Source organism: Zea mays, chromosome 8, assembly GCF_902167145.1.
Source record: "Zea mays cultivar B73 chromosome 8, Zm-B73-REFERENCE-NAM-5.0, whole genome shotgun sequence".
Classification (NCBI taxonomy): domain Eukaryota; kingdom Viridiplantae; phylum Streptophyta; class Magnoliopsida; order Poales; family Poaceae; genus Zea; species Zea mays.
In genome coordinates, this window is record NC_050103.1 from 48,731,982 (window position 1) to 48,737,981 (window position 6,000).

The window sequence follows — 6,000 nt, forward strand, 5'->3', positions numbered from 1 at the left end:
TAAGTAGTACTAGTAAATGCTCAATGGTTTATAGGATTGCGGTAAAACTAATCTACTATTTTTTTGGCTTTTTCTAGACTATAGGAGATAAGAAAACAGTGAAGAAAAGTAAATCTCTCACCGATAAACCTTGCTCTGATACCAACTGATGTGCACCCGTTGGGTGATTGCTCGATCTTTCGATGAGAGGGTGTGGAATAACTCGATTGGGGGAGGAGACGACGTTCACGGCCCGAATACAGCCTTCCAAAGACGCTGCGCCTTAGCAACCGATACACCACCTCCTATGGCTGTCATGATCTTGTGGAGCGTGACACCCTGGCCACTAGGGCACTCGTCCTGCAAGCAATCGAAGAACTAGCAAGAACAAGTAGAACAAGTACTGAATTACCAGATCTAAATGTAGGTTTCAAAATCAAACTCCAATATGGTGGGGTTCCGAAGACAAGAAGGCGGGCGGCTGAACCAACACGCACGCTTACAAGCAAGTAGCGAGAGCTAAACTTGATCTAAACAAAACCCATTGTTCTTGGTGGTGGCTAGGGGTTTATAAACATGGGAGGATGACCACAAGGGTATTGGGGTCGTGCTGCAACCCTAGGATGCGTCCCTAATGGACCCAACTTGATACACGACCCATTGGGCCAAAATAGGGTCACGCAGCACCATGGGCAGAAAAGGAAGGAAATGCCTCGGTAAGGAAACAATGATTATGGCGGCCTCAGAACAGATATGACTATAATTCCGGATCCATATGAAAGTAGACTTGATAAGCTTTCCATGTTGTGCTTGAACATTCCAATCCGAGCCCGCATGTGACCGTGGTGACCGTCACAATTTGGTGTTCTGCAGTCCGAATCCAGCATGTTCAAATCCTTTTCCCTTTCGGTCTTCTCCCTGGTTCCTAAGCAAAACAAGAGTGCACGAGTCTCCATGGTCTAAATATGATGGACATGCACTCAAGAGTGTAATCACCTGATGGTTGAGTTGACGAGCACGAGCGCGAGTAATGGGACCAAAAGTAATGGGACCAGAAATTGGTACTTGTATTGGCATAGATGTATCAGTAGTGTGGATGTCTTCATCAAGGGGCTTCGGAGGAAGGTTTGGGGATCAACCTAGGAAAATTTATTGCTTATTTTGTGGTGAGGATAAGGGCCATACTACAAGGATGTGCCATGTCACCATTCAGAAACAAAAGGAAATAGCAGAAGCTGCAGCCCAGCAGAACCAGCCGAAGCAGGTCATGCATACTGCTTCGTATCACTCACCCTACATACCAGAGTATGTGGGTAACCATCCTGCAGCGTCTGTTGCTTCGGGTAGTCAGCCACATGCATCCTGGCCACAGGCTCCACCTCCGCCACCACTACAACCTGCATATTCGCGAGGCCAGCAGCCAGAAGGGAGCCAACAGACCCATCAGCAGCGAGACTTCAGGGAGGAGTCCGAAGCTCGTACAGTCAATAGTACTGTGCTAGAATCAAAGCATATCTATTGAGAGATATCCTACCCCTGAAACAGTTTTTACATTCATTGTCATTTTATTTTTTAATAAGGAACAATTATTGAAAACCTAGTTCTTTTGTCATTTTCCATTTCTTGTAATAGCTTCGTTCTTGCCATAGTGAAATATATCTTATCCACAGACTCACGAAGTTCAAAAAGTCGTTGAAGCACAAAAGTCGTTCCTAAGGAAATACGGGGTTAAACATTACATTACAAGTATCACTGAAGCTACAAAAAAGTTGTTCTAAGGAACGCAGTGTAAGTTTGCCGAAGCTACAAAAAGTCGTTCTAAGGAACACAGCGTAAGTTTGCCGAAGCTACAAAAAGTCGTTCCCAAGGGAGCGCAGTGTAAGTTTTCTGCTCAAAAGTCGTTCCAAAGGGAATGCAGAGCCAAATATTGCCGAAATATAAGGCGAAGTGCGAAAAGTCAACGCGAATACCGCCGAAATAGAAGGCGAAAAAGTTCAAAAGACGTTCCTAAGGGAATGCAGAACTTACAGCGAAAAGTCAGCGCTGAAACACCGAAAAATAAGCGGTGAAGCCAAAAAATAAACGACAAAGACATTGTGTATTTCACTATGGGTATGTGAGTGTGTGTCTTCGACACAAATATCATTTTGCATAGCATACATCATCACATCATTTTGCATAACATAACATCATACATTATATTGCATCAATGGCACAAGAAGGGGATACAATGTCTGACCTTCGGAGAATGCTTCGAAAAAGTGAAATTGTGCTAAGGCACAAAATAAGTTTTGAAGAAATACAGCTTCATCAGCTCTGATGTGGAGGAAAAAATCTATTGATGACGAAGCATTAATGTTTTTGCCACGATGGGAGGATTTTTACGAAGCATAAAGGCTCTTCTTTACGAAGCATGAAAAGAAGGGAAGGTGTTTTTTTCGCCGAAGGCTCAAAAACGATATGTACATAAAAGTTTCATGCATCGCAAAGAAATGAGTTACAAAACCATTCATATATTACATTCAAAACCTATGAGCACTGAATATTACAAGCATAGTCCAGCAAATGTTACATTAATATTCTAGCAATGTTTTTACAAATAGCTAGTCTTCTTCTATCAGGACTTTCTCTGCAGCTTCGGTTAATAATTTGGTGACAACTTTGTCCATAATAGTTTCGGCCATGCTAATAATTTCTGTTGATTCCTTTGCCTCTGGGATGGCCAGTGACTCGAAGGGCTCTAGGGGAGGAGATAGTTCAGCTGCGGTAGAAAACGTAAATCAGTTCGAAGTCATAAAAATAAGCAACAAAGTAAAAAACCATTAAGTAATACCTATTCGTTTCTCAAGCTCCGCAGCCTTTTCAGCTACTTTTATCGACTCTCGAGTGTCATGAATATCTTTTTCGTTTGTCTTTATTATTTCATAGGCCATTCCTCGGCCGCCATTTTCCCATATGTCAGTGAAATGTTTTCCACCTATTAAGCTTGCTTCGGCCGAGGGGTCCTTTGTATCATCAATGTAGAGGACAGCTTCGGCCTGAGCCAAGGTCTTAACATGCTCACAACCCGACTTCTCCAAAATAGCTGCAATTCCCCTTGCACCAGAGAATGCGCAGACGTCCCTGCGGTCGCTCAAAATTTCTTCAAAAGCTTCGGCTTCGTTGCTGATCCACTCAATTGGGCCTTCGGGGTCGCCACGTATGAAGTTATCTTCGCTTGAATATGCGCCAACGTTGGCGAAGCTAGTTTTTATCTTTTTCACGCATTCTATAGATTTTTCAAAACATCTTTCTATTGATAAGCGAAGTTCTGCAACTGTTTTTTCCCAGTAATTTTTCCAGTAATCACTGGCATCTCGTTTAGCTTCGGCAACAACGCATTTTAATTTGGCTTCAGCCAGATGTTTCCGAAGGTCTTCAATTTCACATTTCTGGGCTTCAGCTTGGGCTTTGGAAGTAGCTTCGTCTTCTTTTATTTTGCTCACCAATGAAATTAATATTTTATCTTTTTCAAGACCTTCGTTCCTTAGTTCAATTACTTCAGAACGAAGGTTGTTCAGAGCTATAGTGCATCCTTCGTCTTCGGCATTTTTCTGCGCCGTGAGAGCATTGCTAAGAATCAGGCCCTGCAAAAGAAGTACGGTATTAAGTATAAGCAAATAAAAAAATTTCGTTTTTAAGTATAAAAAATGATTTTAACACCGTTATACTATTATATGCTGAACTGTCGGCCAATTCATCTTTCGACAGCATCGAAAGCCCATCTTCTAATGTCGGGAATCCGAAGCTTCTGCTCATCTCCCGGCAGACAGAAATCTCCTTGCTGTCTGGGAGATAATACAAGAAATCCTCTTCTCCGCTGCCGTTGAATACTAATGCCCCCTTTGGATATTTCAGCTTCTGGGCATAGTGTTGAGCTTCTCGTTTTTCTTCTTTAGAGAGATTTTTCCCGAAGCATGACGGATAATATATTCAATATTTTCTTTCAAAGCTTAGGGAGTAGGAGCGGTAGCTTTTTCAGGTAAAATCTGTTCTATAGCTTCTTCCTCCGCTGCCTTTTCTCCAATTTCCGAGGATTTCTCTTTGGTGGGCTCTGAAGGCCCAGCTTCGGCGTCGGCCCGGCTCATTGTAGCTTCGGCTTCGGTCAGCTTTGTCTCGGTTTCAGTCTGTGTTTTCGAAGCCTTGGCAATTTTTCCTGGAGTAGAGCTTGAAGTTTTTATCATCTCCAGCACATCTAATACACTAGCCATCCTTTTTCTCTTGGGGGTTGCTGCTAGATCTTTTTGTGTCTTCGGCGCCTCCACTCCTGCCGAAGGGCAGAACTTCTGATGTTTTCGTCCCTTCGGTTCTCGGTTCTTCAATTTTGCCAGCCTTCGGCATTGCAGCCGGCTCTTCAATCCTCTGCATAAGAGCAGGTCCTTTGGCTTCAGTAGCCGAAGAGGTCTCACCGCCAAATTCAGGCACTATGGCCGGTTCAATGTAGCGCGGTCGGTGAGTAAGAACCTTCACCTTTTTCCTCTTCGGTGCGGGCTCGCTTGAAGCGGCTGAAGCAGCAGCCTTCTCAGAAGTTGCACCCTTTCTTTTTTGCCCCCGCGGTGGGTAGCGATAATCAGGGTACACGAACCCAATAGCATCAAAAACTCTATTTAGCCTTTTCTTTTTTCGGCTCCCAAAGGCCGCAGATAGTGCGTTATCTTCAGACTTGGAGTATGCTCCAAGTAGTTCATCACTAGTATTTTCAACACACTTTAGCCAGTCATCGTCTGGTTCGATAAATTGGTCTCCAAACCTGAAGGTATATTTCAATCGAACTAAACCACCTTCGCTAGGGTTGCTGATGGTATCTTTTGGCATTTCCCAGTTATCTATCAATGGCCATATTCTGTAGGCCACATGTTCTTGGACTAAATCCTTTGTCCCGATGAAAGAGCAAACTATGCCGAAGGCACTTCGGCATCCTTCGGCTGCTTCATCAATTTCTACCTTCGGTTTCCGAAGGCCGAAGCGGGACCAAATGGGGCGCATGATGATCTCTGTAATGTCTTCCCTCGCCTTTAAATCGTTCTTCACATAGAACCATTCTTTCATCCAGTCTTCGGGCCATCTCTTCCGAAAAGTTGGCACTGGGCAGCTTGAGCCAGAACGAGCAACGAAGCTATAGCAACCAAAATTGTTATGATACTGTTCTTTACCCTAGGGCTTCGTCTCATACGAAAGTTCATGCATGCTGCAAAAACATTTTGCACTTGGCTCCAAACCTTGACTCCTCATGGCTCAGACGAAGATCCCCATTCTGATAATTGCTTCGGGAGTAATCTGGTGAAGGAAAATCTGATATATCTTTAAAACTTCAACCACAAATCTGCTTAAGGGGAACCGAAGTCCAGCTTTGAAGAAGCTTCGGTGGATTACAACTTCATTTTCTTCAGGAACAGGAACAGTCCTGTCTCCGTTGTCAGCCCTCACAATAGACATATCTCAAAAATACATTCCTCTCATATTATCAAGATGACTCTGTTTGATAGTTGATTTCCCGAAGACAACATGACTTGGTCGCTAGGGCCGATCTTCAGAGTCTTCGCCCCCACTTTCCGCATCATAACTGTCACTGTCACCAGTATCTTCAGATAAGCCTTCTAGAATCTCCTTAGTAATCTTTTCTGTATTTGTTTTTGCTATTGATTCAATAAATCCAGCAGTCTTCTCCTCAAGGAGCCTCTCCTCTTCGCTCAGTTTCGTCTCAGCAACAACTTTTTTGTCTTGAGACATCTTCTCTTCGGGAATGGTGAAAATGTGTCCATAAAAGCCGAAGCTTAGAAAGTCTAAAAAACCAAGCAAGCGTTGGTAGACAAGAGCTAAAAATTTGAGCAAACGAAACAGGCGGCAAGTAGCATACCAAATATGCTCAGGGTGGGTTCTTATTTATACGCCAAGTGCGCTCCAAGTTGGAGGGCCCCGTCTGTCATTGACTGTTGCTATTATAGCAAAGGGAAGGTGTTTTTTCGGACCTTCGGCTTAGGG